The 17231-nt window shown below is 41.4% G+C and overlaps 1 long non-coding RNA gene across 1 annotated transcript; it reads right to left on the bottom strand.

Moving 5' to 3' along the window:
- Window positions 1-563: 563 nt before the first annotated feature.
- LOC133155026 (uncharacterized) lies at window positions 564-2714 on the bottom strand. Its single transcript, XR_009714563.1, has 3 exons — window positions 2579-2714; window positions 1790-1917; window positions 564-634 (listed from the first exon to the last, which is right to left on the bottom strand). It is a non-coding gene; the product is annotated as an uncharacterized LOC133155026 (long non-coding RNA).
- Between the last annotated feature and the right edge of the window lie 14517 nt (window positions 2715-17231).

The raw sequence follows: 17231 nt of genomic DNA, 5'->3' as shown, positions 1-17231 counted from the left end.
CGGCACATCAGTCAAAGGTTCTCAGAGACAAAGGCCATATTTTGATTGACTGGCACTGTTCACGCAAAAATGGACATAACTTCCTTTTCGTGGCAATACAAGTCTCGTTGGGGCCTACCCTCTCTCCGGCTGTTCATCCAGTTCTTTCGAGGTGATCTTTAGATGTTTCTAGGCCAGCCAAAAAACATAGTCTGTCCAGCTTGTCTCTGGTCGTCCCTGGGGCCTTCTCCCAATGGAATGTGCATTTGGACATGGGCCCGGTGATCTACCTCTGGGACAAGGGAACCCATGTCCGGATGTCATCATGCGGGATTTTTTCATGAAGAAAACCAAGCTCCTAGGAATACTTTTAAGGTTACTGGGATGATATAGGAGCCTAATGTAAACCTTTCAAAAAAAAATTCTCCCCTTCAATAACTCCAATTGGCATAGTGTTAATTATCAATGTGCCAAAACCAATCACATATTTTTGTGTTGGTATTCAAACAGTTTTGAGTTGTCTAATGAATGAATGCACTCTCCTACAGTAGAGGGAAAACATTGTGGCCCTTTATCAATTTTACCTCAGCAGAGTGTGGAAGATCCATATGTAGCCACAACAGCTTGGCACATCTTCCTCATGCTGGCCACCAGTCTGTCACAATTGTTGATGGTCACCAGAGTTAGTTCAGTACCAGCATGAGTATTTAGCTGTGTGGATTAGGGTTGTTTCAGGTGTTCAGAAAATGTAAGCGCACACAACATATTCATGTTTTAAATCACTTTTTTAGTTGGCCTATGATGTCATACAAGATGATGCCAAGGTTGTTAGAGTTACAATGTTACCATGGCAAATAGTGATTTGGAAAGCATTACGGCACACATATTCTGATGTATGCTTAACTTGTGTCATAAATTAAAATTTATAATTTCTTCTTATTGCTTTGCATGTTTAAAGAACCCACAGCAGACAAGTGGGCTTAACACCAACCACAGAAGTGCACTAGGCCAATTTAGCTGTTAAAGCATGTTCCGTCAAATTTAATGACATCACTGTTTTGTCAGTTTTCAATGTGCATGTGTGCATGGTGCTCCTTGGTGCGTGGTCAGCTGTTGGCTTGCTCAGGCTGCATGATTGATGGCTTGCAGAGCAATTGGCAGAGGTTTCCACAGCTGCAGCACAGTGCCTCAGTGCTGCCAAGGCAGGCAGTTAGTATTACTCCATAAAAGGGTACATCGTATGCTTCATGCAATATGGTGCCTATACATTGACATGAATGTTCTCACACACCCATGCATATTACATACTGATGTATGACGAGCGCATTTCTAAAATGCTATAAATAGCTCTGAATTATTTTGAGAAAAATGACATTTACCCAAATGATAGGGTTGAGAATTTATTTGGATTTTAGGATTATTCTGAAATGCTGCCTTAGAACTGTTCATTCTGCATGTGCTTACTGTAAACTTGAGTGGTGTAAACATCTCCCAGCTGACCATTGTGAAGACAGAGATAAGACCACCTCTGCAACTTGCTGGAACCAGTTTGCAGAGACAACCCCAGCTGAAGCTTTCACAAGATAAAGACATTCTGCACACCCCACCTTCCTTGTTAAGAATAAATACAATTGCTGTGGGAGCAGAGTTTGGAGTTGCTTTCAAGCAATTTTGTGTTGAACAAAAGTGATGCTGGCTCTCCTCGCTTGCAAGCATAAAAATGGGCATACTGTCTCTATAGTGTGGTTCTTGCAAGGTGATAGAGTGAAGAAAAACTCAATTTGGTGCCATGACCCGGATCGCAACATACCTGATTGCTGGTAGATGGAGGACGACGCGCTGCAAACTGTCAACAACCCAGACTAAATAGAACTTCGTGAGGAAAGCCCTGGTAAGTGAATTCTTCACTGGGCTACCGTCTTAAGAGTCCTACTTCGTCTGCCAACGACAGATTGACGGGATCCGGAAATGCAACGAACAAAGAGACTGGTAAGTTCAATGCCCATGAGATGTGATCGCGTGAAACACATGAAAATAAAAAGTGCATTGGAAAAAGCTTGTGTTCAAGTCCCCCCCAACTGCCCCGACAAGAAGCACTTACAGCTTTCAGAATACAGGTGCGTGCTTAGGTCTGAGAAATATTGCTGACATATATTAAAATGCTCTACTTGATTGAGGTCCAAGACATTAAAGTGAACAATTTTGACCAATAGTAGAAGGAAGAATCAACAGAACTACCCCAACGAGAAGCACTTGCTGCTTTCAGAATACAGGTGAGTGCTTAGGTTTGAGTAATCTTGCTAACAATTTGGCTTGGTTGGGGTCAAGACATTGCATTGAACAATTTTGACAAATGGTAGATTGGAAAGTCATCAGGACTACCCCCAACGAGAAGCACTTACTGCTTTCAGAACACAAGTGAGTGCGTAGGTTTGCGTAATCTTGCTGACAATTTAGCATGCTCAACTGGAAATGTCTAAAAATGCATTTTCTTTTCCTCATTTGATATGGTCCAGGTCACATCCATATAGTACCACGATGGACACAAATCATGGCGATCATGTCTGTCTGACTGACTGCTCCAGCAAGCAGCACTTACTATTTTCAAATTCAAGCAAGTGTTCGAGTTGGGTCAATGCAACGGACTCGATGTGCAGGTCTTCCTTTCTTATGAGCATTGCCAGTTGCCTAATGGACCATACATGCCATGTCAAACTTCTTCCTGCTTCCTTGGGTGGAGAAGTTGTGCAGTCTTCTTGAATACAAATTCCAGCCATTGAAACTAAACTCCGCCTTTCACGCATATAAATATCAAAGGGATGATGTGACATCAGGAATGTATTGTGGTTAATGAATGGCGATAATCATTGTCAATTCATGCAATTGTTTTCAGTGGGAACAGCTGTTTTCTGAGAAATTCACTGCAGAGACAACCCCAAAAGGAAGCACTTGTGAAAAGAAAAACATTGGTGTCTCGATTTGAGGTCATCACAAAGTGGCTACGTGAGTACTTTTCAGTAATGCAAAAGCAGCAAATACCATCCAGGACATATCAGCATGCTAAACTTGGTTGAGATCAAGAAAGTAAATTGAACAATTGTGACCAATGGTAGAAGGAAGAACCAACAGAACTGCCCCAACGAGAAGCAGTTAATGCTTTCAGAACAGAGGTGAGTGCTTAGGTTTGAGTAATCTTGCTGACAACCTTGCGTGCTCAACTGGAAATTTCCAAAAATATTTTTTTTTCCTCATTTGATATGATGCAGGTCACATCCATATCGTGCCACTATGGACACAAATCATGGCAATCATGTCTGTCTGATTGCCCCAACAAGCAGCACTTACTATTCTCAAATTCAAGCAAGTGTTTGAGTTGGGTCAATGCAACGGACTTGGAGTGCAGGTCTTCTCTCTTATGAGCATTGCCAGTTCCCTGATGGACCATACCTGCCACGTCAAACTTCTTCCTGCTTCCTTGGGTAGAGAAGTTGTGCAATCTTCTTCAATACAAATTTCAGCCATTGGAACTAAACATTGCCTTTCACATATATAAAAGTCAAAGGGATTATGTGTTTCGATTTAATGTCATCACAAAGTGACTACGTGAATATTGTTCAGTAATGCAAAAGCAGCAAAAATCATCCAGGAATTGAGTTCCTATTATTTCCCAAGGGCCAGGAACTTAATGTTTGTTGAGCAACAATACCCCAACTAAAGCACTTACTGCAGTAAAAATACCCGGTAAGTGTGTTAAAGTCTTCTTTAACAAGGTCTGTAACCTCTTCCTTGTCAAAGGTATAAATACATGTCATGTCAAAAGTGACGACTATATCCCTCTGCAGAAAATTTGCGGTGACTGTGAGGATGCTGTGTAAACAAACCTGCATTAGAGGAACATTTCAAACCAAATCATTGACCATCCGAAGTCAAGTCAAGTTTATTTGTATAGCCCTAAATAACAAGAAAGTCTCAAAGGGAAAGAAACAATTGACAATTATTCTGAAACATCCCCTGATCTTAAACTCCCAGGAAGGCAAGGAAAAACTCAAAAAACCTTACTAGGGGTAAAATGAGAAATCTTGAGAAAAAACCACAGATGGGAGGATCCCCTTATCCAGGATGACCAGGCTACAATGGATGCAGAGAGGGCACCTACAACACATAATATAAAACAGCCCAAAGTGGATATCCAATTCAAAGCTGCGGGAGGTGCCCTCAATTGTCCTAGCAGTGTCTATGAAGGTGGTAATCTGCCGCAGTTCCCTCATCCCGATTGTCAACGAGAAATCTAGACTGCCGTTATCTGTTTGGGTGTCACCTAACCTACTCCCAAACCGCCACCACAGGTTAATTAAAGGCCATGCCATAACAATGTGTCTTTAATCGTGTCTTAAATGTTTCTACTGAGGTAGCAGTTCTAATATCCATTGGTAGGGCATTCCAAAGCTCTGGAGCCGAATAGAAAATGCTCTAGACCCTGCAGACATTTTCTTGGCCCTCGGTGTCGCTAAAAGACTAGCGTTTTGCGAACGGAGGTTACAGGACGGAACGTAAGGAACAACTAGGTTGATGAGATACGAAGGCGCTTAGCCATGCAGTGATTTATACGTTCATAGAAGAACCTTGAAGTCACATCTTAAATGGACCGGGAGCCAATGTAAGTTGGCTAATATTGGGGTAATGTGATCAAATTTTCTCATCCGCGTGAGCACTCGCCGCAGCATTTTGTACTAACTGTAGACTTTTACCCACCGTGGCAGATCTGCAACATGTTTTCTTTTTTTTTTTTTTTCCACATAAACATGAGTCAGCTAGTCCTATTGTTCATTATCCCTCTCTGCGATTGGCTAGAACATTGTTATTGAAGCCCTATACACAAGTCATTCAGCTCACACCTCGCCGGACAGCGGGAAGGACACATCTCTTTGTTACACTAGACTGGATTAATCAAAGAAAAGTAAGTAAAATGCTTTTATATATTTTTTGGTGATCATTAGAATGTCTAGAACACAGGTGTCAAACTCAAGGCCCGGGGGCCAGATACGGCCCGCCACATCATTTTATATGGCACGCGAAGATAAATTGTGCATCAAATTCGTGTCATTACTAGAATTGCAAATTGTCTTCACTTTTAATATATATATATTTTTTTAATATTTGACCAGTTTTTACTTGTCTGATTTGAAAATGAGTTATTTGTCAGTTTGTTTTGTAGCTTTTACTGTATATAATATGAGGTGCTGATACATTTATTTGTCATAATGGCCCTCCGAAAGAAGCTATGACTACAATGCGGCCCGCCAAAAAAATGAGTTTGACACCCCTGGTCTAGAACATGTGCATATGCTTATTTTGTTAAGTATATACCCCAAATATCAATTAGTGCATGTAGTATGTGTTGCAGATTTGCAACACTGGGAGAGCGTGGTAGCAAAAAAGGCCCTAATTGTGACCTGCATAATTGTAGTGTAAATCAGCATGGATCTTCTAGTTTATATTATCTTCTAATATACCGTTTTTTTCCGTGTATAGTGCGCAATATTTTAGTAATTTATTGTCCTAAAATCTGGGGTGCGTATTATACATGGGTACAAAGAAAAAAAAAATTTTTTTTTTTTTTTTTAATTTTTATTTTTTTTATTTTTTTTTAAATAAAGTCATGGTACAACAAAACCAACAACAGGACTGACCGACAAAGTCGTGGAACAAAAACTTAGTAAAATTCATAATTGACGACACATCGTTTGATGCGATGGTGCAATCCTCGATGGTGTGTTATTGTCAAATATTGTTTGTTTTTTAATCTCCATCGCTGACCGGACGTCATACGGAGGCCGCCATTACAGATGCGCAGAACGGTTGCGCAAGACACGTCAGCTATATAAAGAGCGAGAGTTCAGTTCTCCACCTATTAGTTTCAATTCACAGTTTAATTAGCAGTTTCAATCAGCAAATAACAAAATGCGTATTACAGGTAATATTTTATTTCACAACACTTTGCCTTGTTCCTTTCGTCTCTGCTGTTCATTTCAAACACGCTCCATACGACCGCAATGCTCTTGTATCAGACGCTCGCTCGATCACCTGCTAGTTTGCCGTCTGTCACAATGTACCCTACACAAATCCGAAACATTTGTTGCGGCTCCGAGTCACGACGAGGGGCAAGTTTTGGTTTCCAAGGGTGTTTTTATTCCTCTTCAACGTCTCTCCCATACAGAGCCGCCGTGTGCGCACGGAGCGCGGTGGTGCGTTTAGGGGCAGTCGGAGAAATCAACGCCAACAAAAAAATGACATCCAGCCTAGTTAAGACCATACCAAAGACTTTAAAAATGGGACCCATTGCCTCCCTGCGTGTTTGACGATCTTTGGGACTTAAAAAAAAAAGAAAAAAAAAAAAAAATTTAAATTTTTTTTAAAAAAATTCATAAAAATTGGGTGCGTATTATACATGGGTACAAGCTTTTTTCCAGCATCAGCATGCCATTGTTAGGGGTGCGTACTATACATGGGGGCGCACTATACACGGAAAAAAACGGTATTTATATTTATATTTGTAACGTTTGTAAACAAGGGTGTAGAGGATAAATCCAAGTAAACTCAGTTTATTAACCTCTTTGTCCATGTTCAGGAATGTGAAGGGTGGTCGTAAGTGTAACAGGTGTAAATGTTCAGGAATGTGATTTCTCTCCACACACCACTGGAGTACTTCAACCAGTTTGCTTCTAAAGAAATGATTCAGTCTCTGACGACAAACACAAATGATTACAGCTTTCAAACAAAGGGAACATGTGTGAACACCAATTCCAAGGACATTGAGAAAATGTTGGGCATGTACCTGAAGATGGGCCTAGTGCAAATGGCTGGTACCCGTATGTACTGGGAGGAAGACACACGACACCCTCCTGTTGCTGACGTGATGCCACGGAACAGATTCCAGTCTTTGTTGACAGCCTTACATTTTGTCAACAACTTGACAGTACCAGAGACTGAAAAGCAGGACAAACTGTGGAAGATCAGACCTTGGCTTGATTCATTCAGAGAGAACTGCCTGCATGTGATACCAGAAGAGCACAACTCTGTGGTTGAGATGATGATTCCTTTCAAGCGGAGATTCAGCAGCATCAAACAGTAAATGCGAGGCAAGCCACACCCATAGGGCTTCAAAGTATGGGTGAGAACTGGAGTCGCTGGCGTGATGTGTGACTTTGATGTCTACCAAGGAAGCAACAAAGGACTGCGAGCCAAACCAGAACTTGGCTTGTCTGGTGATGTTGTGACAAAGCTAGCCTCAACACTGCCAGAAGGTCACAACTACAAGTTCTATGCAGACAACTTCTTCACCTCTGTTCCACTAGTAGAGAAGTTCTTTGATCGAGGAATACATTACGTCGGAACAGCCAGGCAGGTGCGCCTACCCAACTGCAACCTTGAAGATGACAAGAGTTTGAAGAAGAAGGGGAGAGGAGCCTTTCACCACAGAGTGGAGGTGAAACACAACATTGTGCCGTTAAATGGTATGACAACCGAGCTGTCACACTTGTGTCGTCCTTTGCCGGAACTGAGCCTGTGGAGAAGATCCAACGCTGGGACAAAGTCAAGAAGACCTACATAGAAGTTGAAAGGGCTCACATCGTGGGCATTTATAACAAATACATGGGAGGTTTGGATTTGCTGGATTCATTCACAGCCAAATACAAGTTCCCCGTGAAATCTCGCTGCTGATACATGTACATCTTCTGGCACACCGTTACCCTTGCTCTGGTCAACGCCTGGCTCATCTACAAGCGGGACTGCAAGGCTCTCGGGGTCTCTCCGAAAGAGACACTGAACCTGAGACTGTTCCAGGCACAGCTAGCATCCTCTCTCATTCTGAAGGACACAATCAAGACTAATGAGGATCCAACCAGCGTCCCACCCAAGAAAACATGTCCACACCCACCACCGGATGTCCGCAAAGACCTTCTTGGTCATTTCCCAATGAAGACGAAGAAGAGAGGGCGCTGGAGACACTGCCCTACAGGATACACCGACACACAGTGCTACAAGTACGATGTCCGCCTTTGCTTCAAAGACGACAGGAACTATTTCTAGGATTATCAGTGCTAACGAAGGAAGAAGATGAAGTGGCTTGATATTTGAAGTAGTGTTAGCCTTGATTCTGCATGCACCCAGTATACTGAGCGTGACTTATTAGCCAGTGTACGTATCTAGCCTGCTTGCATTGTGCATGTAATCCTGTTTTTATTTTGCTCCATAAAAAATAAAAACACGAAAAATATGATAAATGTTGTCGTTATTCAGGTTACATACTGTGTAAATGATCTTAGCTGTCTAACATAGGAGCAAATAAGTTTATCTTGACTAGACCATGAGTAGGACCACACGAGGCCTACAGGAAATTCTGCTAGCCATCCCACCCATATAATAGGTTCCGCATCACTAGTTGAAAGAATCGGACGAATCTTAACAATATTACAGAGGTGAAAAAACGCAATTCTAGTTATGTTCTTAATGTAATTTTGAAAAGAGATCGTTTGGTCAAATATAACCCCGAGATCAGTTACAGTATCACTATGAGTGATAGTATCCATTTGTATAGTGGTTTCCTTAAACAAGTGATGCTAACGAGCAGGACCAATTATCAACATCTCAGTTTTATCTGGGTTAAGGCGTAGGAAATTGAGAGACATCCATTGTTTAATCTCTGCAAGGCATGCCTCAAGATTTCAACAGTCCCGGGGATTTGTCATCGATAACGGCATATATAATTGTGTGTCATCCGCGTAACATTGAAAACTAATGTTGTATTTACGTATTATGTCCCCAAGCGGAATCATATACGTAAATACTAAATAGTATTGGTCCGAAGTCTTTCCAATTAAGTGCTGAATAAAATTATACTGTTCTTGTTGTCTTGCTAATGTATGGGGAAAAATAATCATTTAATAAACAGGAGGGAAATGATGGGGTTGACAACTTATCTTGATTTTATGATTATTTTGAAGTGGTGACTTAGAACTGTTAATTTTGCTAGTGCTTGCTGTAAACTTGAGTTGGGCTCCACCTGGGAGTATAAACATCTGCTAACTGACCGTAGTGAAGATAGGGATAACACCATTTCTGCAACTTGCTGGAACCAGTTTACAGCCCCAGCTAAAGCTTTCACTAGATAAAGACATGTTCTGCACACCCCATCTTCCTTGTTGAGAATAAATACGATTGCTGCGGAAGCAGAGTTCGGAATTGCTTTCAAGCACTTTTGTGATGTGATCAAGTGATGCTGGCTCTCCCCGCTTGCAAGCGTAAAAATGGGCATATTGTCTCTACAGTGTGGTTCTTGCAAGGCGGTAGAGTGAGGAAAAACTCTGTCACCAGATCTGTACATTTTCCCAACACGCATTTTATCTATAATGGATGGATGGTGATATGATGCAGTGCACTTCTACATGACTCTAATAGAGCCACAATAATACATATATGTACATATCTTGAAACCAATGCCTCGTTGACAGTTTTGATCAAAATTCAACAATTTGAGGGATGTAAAGGTCTTTTTTCATCTGAGTTTAAGAGATTTTCTAAATGATCATAATCTTGTGGCTGGCCTTCGTGAGTCAGAGGGTAGATGTAAATCCAAGATTTAACTGGGGTATTGAGCTAGTGGGGCGAAGTCCTTTCCAAGAAATATATTCTAATCCTGCCAGCTCAGTGAGTCAGTGGAACAGTTATTGCATAAGTATGGCTTTGAAAATCAAACCATATATATGACATGGTTCAGTAAATCAGATTAGGATTTCATAATCCTGGATGCGGCTGTTCCAAAATGTCCTCATCATCTTCATGTGCAATGTGGTTATCACCACACAGAATAAATCCTTCCTCTGCTGTTATATAAAACATTCTTTGTAAAGCAATTACTTGCAGATGATAATAATTTTAATCCCATGATTTACATGTGCACTTCAAGTAACAAACTGGCATTATTGTGACTCTTAAACAGATATTGATGGAACCAAGATTAACCACAAGGAGTTATAGTCTTTAGTTTCTTCAAATGTGTCATGGGATGTGAAGTTTCACTGGTCTTTTTCCAAATGTGTATTCATTTATTACATCAATAGGAGGTTTCAAAATCAGGATGGCAACAATTAGACATGGGAACAGATTCATTTTCACAGGCAAAAAGACAGATCTGTCATGTAGTCTCTATCGTTCTTCCTGTCTGTTACTGAATATCACCATCAATTATAATAGTCAGCTGGCAAATTTGCCAGTCATAAAAGTTGAAACTAGTAAAGTGAGAGACAAACTATGATGCAAAATGATGAGAGCTGAATATGCAATGGAATGCTGCTGTGAACGAGTTGGCCACTCTTTGGATAACATCATAACAAGAACCAGAGTGGACTCAGTGCACTTAGTCATCATTCCATGCATCAAACATAGTTTGGTTCGACACATCTTGGAGGTTATTTGAATTACAAATCCATTGGGCATGGCATGCACAGCTTGGAACATTTACACTAGAGTCATTACAATGTGTCAGGATATGATTTTTTTTTATTTAGTCAATATCAAGCGCATCACGCTAGCAGTTGCTTAGCATGCAAGAGGTACACTGCAGCAGGACTGAAATAATCATAGTGTTCTGGAATAAAGGAAACTCTTAATAATGACACATCTTAAGGATCTTTGCCTTCCATAACTTGAAATGTTTTCTAAAATATAGGTATATACAGTACATTGACGACATGGTTGTCATCAGAACAGAATGCTTTGTTGAGTTATTGTTAAAAAACTGTTTGGTGAAAATGACCTTTTTTTAATCTTACATATTATATGAATCCTTCAGAATAGGAAAACTAACACAAACATAACAGTGACAAAATATGGGAGGAATCATTTATAACTGTCCTGGGGCATGTTGACATTCCTCAGTGAAAACAGTTTGACGTATTGGGCTTGACTTTCAAAAAGGTTTGAACTGAGCGTAAAATATTTCAAGACTGACAGGGAAAAAAAAACAAAAACATTTTGACAGAAAGTCAGGGACACAAAATTAATCCACCAAGAGTTAGTTTGAAAGTGACACATATACAGCATTGCATGCAGAACATATTTTGACTACACAACCATCCTTTTGTCCTTCTGTTATGCAGAAAGCTGCTCAGTCATTACAATTTGTGAACAAGTCCACTTAGTAGCACCTCTGTGAAAAAGAAAACAATAGCAACCTTTTCTTCATTCATCACAGACTTCAGACATTCACAGAAAGTCACTGAACTTGGTCCAAAAAGATGCACGTGGTGTCTGTCCTGACTCCTGAGTCACCGTTTTCCGTTTCTTCACTGGGAGTTCCACTTGGACAGCTTTACCTTCCATAAACATGAAAGAGGGGAGGGAGAACTCGTGGCATGTTTTACTTTATGACACAAAAATTATGTTCTGCTTCAAAATGTTATGAACCTCATCTTGGCCAATGCGTGCACCTCCACTAAGCTTAGAATACAATCCTGACTGAAGTGAGAGAAACAGCAACGTGTACATGTTTTGTTAAGTTAGACAAACTCATGCTTTTTCATGTTCATATATATGCAAATCCTCTTATTGTTTTGTATAGACATGACTGCTCGGTCGGGAGCACAGATGCAGCACACGGAGCTGTGTGGCCTTCCAATACACATGGGCACAGATGGCGGACACAACACACACACGCACACACACACACGCACACGCACACACACAGGGCGGTGACTCTCCAATACACTTAGATACCAAATGCTCAGGTGACGCTTTTCCGCCTTTTCCGTATAGTATAAAAGTTAAAAGTTAAAGTTAAAATCCCAATGATCATCACACACACATCTGGGTGTGGTGAAATTTGTCCTCTGCATTTAACCCCTCCCCGTGTGATTTTGATCCATCCCCTGGGGGAGATGGGAGCAGTGAGCAGCAGCGTTGCCGCGCTTGGGAATCATTTGGTGATCTAACCCCCCAATTCCAACCCTTAATGCTGAGTGTCAAGCAGGGAGGCAATGGGTCCCATTTTTATAGTCTTTGGTATGACCCGGTCGGGGTTTGAACCCACAACCTTCCAGTCTTAGGCGGGACACTCTACCACTAGGCCACTGAGCTGGAAAATGGGGGTGGTTGTTTCATCTGATGCCGTGCCTCGTGTACTGGCCGCCATTAAACAACCCAAGAACTTTCCGATAAAGAGCCAACTGTCACTCCACATCTTCGTTTTCCTTGCTCAACGACAGACATCTCAAACAACATGCAACATGAACCATACACACCATATTCATGTATGGTTAAAATCTAAGCAAAGTAGTACATTTATTCACTCTATTTTCGCAATTTTCAAACAACTTGGAATGTTTTTACTACCTTTTTTTCCAGACTTCACTCTTTCATGACTCGCCAATAACTAACCTTCAATATTTTTTTCTACACAAAAGTTCACCTAACACAATGAGAAAAAATAACTAACCTTCAATATTTTTTTCTACACAAAAGTTCACCTAACACAATGACAAAAATATTCACCTTTCTTTTTTATACAGATTATGATTTGTCGCAGTATCGTACTAACCAACTACTACTAAACGAGATTTACCGATTTACCGTTTTTTTTTTGCCTTCGGCTGGTATCGACAAAAAAAAGGCCGCTATCAGCCTGATACCCTTATCTGGGATCAATACTCGCCAGTCACCAATAAAACAGTCCGTTCTGAATGAGGTGCTTTTTTTAGGGGTAACAATGTAACAGGTCACTCTAGTGTGCCCATGAGTGATTGACACCTTGTAAGTCAAGACTTCTATATCTGATTGTTTTCCCTTGCATGCTGACGTTTCTTGCAGATCAACCTTACGCCACAAAATGAAAATACAGGCAATTCTTGGAAAGAAATGTTTTCCAGGCTTAAAGAAGAAATGTGCAAGTCATAAAAATAGAAGAAGAAGACGCAGACCTTTGCAAGTATCCCCTTGGGCTAGTATATATTTTCCAAGTGTTTTTTCATCATGTCAGCAGGGGTAGTGTAAGTGTGAAGGGCATATTGTTTGTCAAAGACCTTTTGATTTAGACGAATACAGTTTAGTGGGAGGATGTAGTGATGAGTGGCTTTCCTCTCCTCAATATTGACTCAGTTAATTCCCTGGCTGAGACAAAGTGATTTGTGGAATGTACAAACATCACACTATGAAGACACCAACAATGTTTCGCTTCAGTGTATCTCAGTACCATGGTAACTCCTTGCATGGGGGCAAGACGACCGCATCCCTGGCAGAGAACAAGGTCTCAGTCTGCTGAAAGATATTGTCTGGCAAAGGTAGAGGTACTGTGGGGGGTCCAAAATGTGCAAGACATCAGCTTTTCACACGTATGCATGCATGCACGTGCCCACTTACTCACGGCTTCAGAAGAAAAACAATCCCGTGACTGCTGATGACATCAGCAAGGAATTTATGCCCCCGCTTTCTTTTTTAAAGTTTAGATCATCTTCATGACCGTTGAGCCATGTTGTCTCTTGTGAACTTTAGTTAACAGACTGTAAAATAGGTTATTTTATGCCAAATTAGCGTCACGTTCTCACGGGGTCAGACACACTTATATGTTCAGATACATGTCATGCATGGACCAAGGCACATGTATAGGACCTATAAATGTAAGAAACAAAGAGAGTTGCCCACACTTTGCTACAAACCTTTAATTCGGTGAAATAGGCAAATAATAAAAAACAGATCTGGCGTAAATGTTACAGAACATTTCAGAAAAACACAAAATAACAACAGTCAAACATGGTGGTGGTAGTGTGATGGTCTGGGGCTACTGTGCTATTTCAGGACCTGGATGGAACCGTGATTTCTGTTCTCAACCAGAAATAGCCATGGGAGAATTCGGTCTCACTGACCTCACGATGAAGCGCACTTGGGGACTACGTCAGGGCAACAATCTGAGACACACCAGAAAGTCAATTTAAAAAACACAAAGCAAAGGTTTTGTGCTTGAATCCAATTGAAATATTCTGGCATGACCTTAAAGAGGCAGTTAATGTTCGAATATCTTTTAGCATTGCTGAGTTTAGAGATGCACCGATCCGACTTTTTCAGTTCCGATACCGATACCGATGCCGTGGCTTTGCGTATCGGTCGATACCCGATACCGATCCGATATTAAGGTTGACTTAACAAGCTACATAACTCTACATGTGGAACAGAAAAGACCAAAGGCAATGCCATCAGGCAGACTACACAGTTCTTTGCTCTAAATTAGGGGTGTCCAAACTAACGGTCCAGTTTTTATTGGCCCGCAGCAAATTCTGAAAACATAATTGAATATGGCCCGCACAAGAAGCTTGAGCTCAGCTTCTCAGTTTCCACACTAGATGGAGCCCGCCACACAAAGCGTTTGACGTCCCATTAACACCCCCCCGGAAGAGAAGCGAACACGCAGCGTTTGACATCCGATTAGCCTCAGCCCCCCCCCCCCCCCCCCCCCATTCGGGAGAGAAGCGAACGCGCAGCCTTTGACGTCCCATTAGCAACCCGAAGAGAAGCGAACGCGCAGGGTTTGACGTCCGCTTAGCAACCCGGGGAAGTGAAGCGAACGTTCGCTCCATGTTTGCGTTTGTTTAGAAAACTCTCGTGGCGTGCGGCACACGTGCTGCTGACGTATGACGTAGCCCGCGTCCTAATAGATTAAGGGAAATATCGGCTCGCAGATCGGCTGTATTTTCCGATACCCGATCCATCTATTTTGTTGATATCGGGGCCGATATCCGATCCAGATATCGGATCGGTGCATCTCTAGCTGAGTTGAAGCAATTCTGCCAGGAAAACCTTTCAGTGGATTAGGAGACAACAGTGGACTCGTTATATTTCATCTGCCTGCCCAAAAAAGTCATGTAGTTTTTTTAATCATTTAGGGCGTATTCAGACCAGAAAAGTCCTTTCGTCCGCTTGTTTGGTCCGGGCCAAAAGCAGACTTATTTTTTTTCGTTAGGCGCGGTTCCGATTCAGACATTTTGCAAGTGAAGTATATTTCGTAAACACATCCACGCTTGTGATGATCTCTGCTCCCATTGAACAGCGATGACCAGGGCGGCACACACATCACAGACCTGGATATGGAGGAAAACATGCGAGTCCTTCGTGCTGCATTCTTGCCCTGCATATATGTCCAGTTGGTTTGGATCTACACTATTCACACCTGAAGCGAACAGCACCAGAGTTCATTTGGAAGCAAACCGAGACCACTTAAAAGTAGGTCTCGGGCCGGTTCTTTAATTCGCACCAGGATTTGTTTGCGTGTATTCACACCTGCATAAAAGGTTCGGACCAGAGTTAGAATCAAATCCTGCCGTTTTAACGTGGATCAAACAGTCAGGTCTGAATACACCTTTAATGATGTATTTCCTGTGGTGTCATGCAATGTCTCAGGGTCAGTTAAGCAGTCCTAATCTAGTTCCATCCATCTATTAATTATAAAGACTTTCAAGAAGGGGCCCGAGCTAAATCCAGTTGGGATTTGGTGATAGAAAGCAATTTTGTGTTGTACAGTATGGACCAAATTGAGTCCCCTTTAAATGAACAAAAATGCAATCATGAACATGCAATATGACAATGGAATTTCTTCAAATTATGTATGTACGTATCCGTATCTATAGGAGCAGGATAAATATTGACGAGTAAGCCTTATTCATGTATCTCTGTTGTTCCACACGATGACATATAGTAGTACTTATGGTTTATGCGCACAGAACATCGTCGATTCAACTCATTTAAAAAATGGCATGTCAGTCCTGATGCAATACACAGGTATTGGGCGCTGCAGGCTTCTGAATTCCACTGCTCACAGCAAACAACATTAAAGCATCAAAGTTGACATTACTTCCTGTCCTGCTCAGGCCGACCTGGATGGTTCCTGCCTTAAACGCGAACCTGGCCCATCCAATATGGCCGTCGCTACTGTGGCTCAGCCGGGCTTCAACATCAAGTTTTGCCTTCATATACTACTCAGTGATATCACTTAAATACATATATCTCAAGATGAGAACGTGGGTCCAGCCTGCATGGATAAAAACGGGTATGATGGAGGTTTCTCATCTAAATTACAGACAGACTACGGTGAAGACTGTCGCTCTCAGACCCTCCACAGCTTGCTACCAGTGTTTCCAGATCCTTTGTACAGCTTGGTGCTATCGAACCATGCACACAAGAACCAGCTGACGTTCGGAGAGCATCTTTTCTGCCATTAACTCGTCTAAATATTTGAGTCAAAATTCCATAGTGATATACCACAATTATTAACTACTATTTAAGACTATTCAGGAAGTTCAGTGATGTTGCCATGTTGTCCAAATGTTAAAGAGGTCTGGTACACATTTTTAAGACATGATTTCTTAAAGGTTAAACGTTCATCATCATTTGTCTTCGGGTTAACCATGCTAGGATATATCATCACCCAAGAGTGGCAAACATGTGCTCTTTCTTTGTTATGTTAAAACAAAGCATAGCCACAAGCATTTTTTTTTCTTGAACTGACATCACTCATCCGGTATGTTTTTAATTAGATGTGCAACTTTAGAGGCCACTTCAGTCCAACATATGGCGAAAATTTTCTCGTGTCATAGCCCATGAAACACTCGACAGAAATGTTAACCAGAGGGCGAACATGTCCCTGGAGCAGACAATATAACACTAATAGCGTTATGTCACAGATGTGTTGTTAGAGTAAAAGTGGAGAACACATTACAAAGAATGTGTGTATGAACTGTAATATACTGGCCATTGGCTTTTTTTTTTCTTCAAAACATTTCTGTCTAAAGCAAACAGTACAGTAGGTTTGAGTGTAAGGCAGTGGTGTCAAACATACGGCCCACGGGCTGGAACCGGCCCGCAAGGAGGTTCCATCAGGCCTGCAGGATAATTCAAAAGTGAAAAACTGCATAAAAGACACAGAATTAATATTTTCAATATTATGCAATTCATGGATTATCCGCTATGGGGCACACTGTTTTGATCAGAGTAGAAGACAACAATTTTTTTGGATCAGAGAAGACAGACCCAACACAGCAGACGGTAGCAATGCGCCAATTGCTGCTTGTTATGATGTTTTTTCTACCCTAGTCTCTACTCCTCCCTTGCACCTTCATTAGCCAAAATGTCATTATCCAAACGGAGAAAAGTACATCGAATTTTCAATGAAAAATGGACCATGTCCTATTTATTTTTATAAATGCACGGAA

Source organism: Syngnathus typhle, linkage group LG6 (genome assembly GCF_033458585.1).
Source record: "Syngnathus typhle isolate RoL2023-S1 ecotype Sweden linkage group LG6, RoL_Styp_1.0, whole genome shotgun sequence".
NCBI classification, from domain to species: domain Eukaryota; kingdom Metazoa; phylum Chordata; class Actinopteri; order Syngnathiformes; family Syngnathidae; genus Syngnathus; species Syngnathus typhle.
The sequence above is the reverse complement of the archived record's forward strand: the minus strand, read 5'-3'. Positions and strand labels throughout refer to the sequence as shown.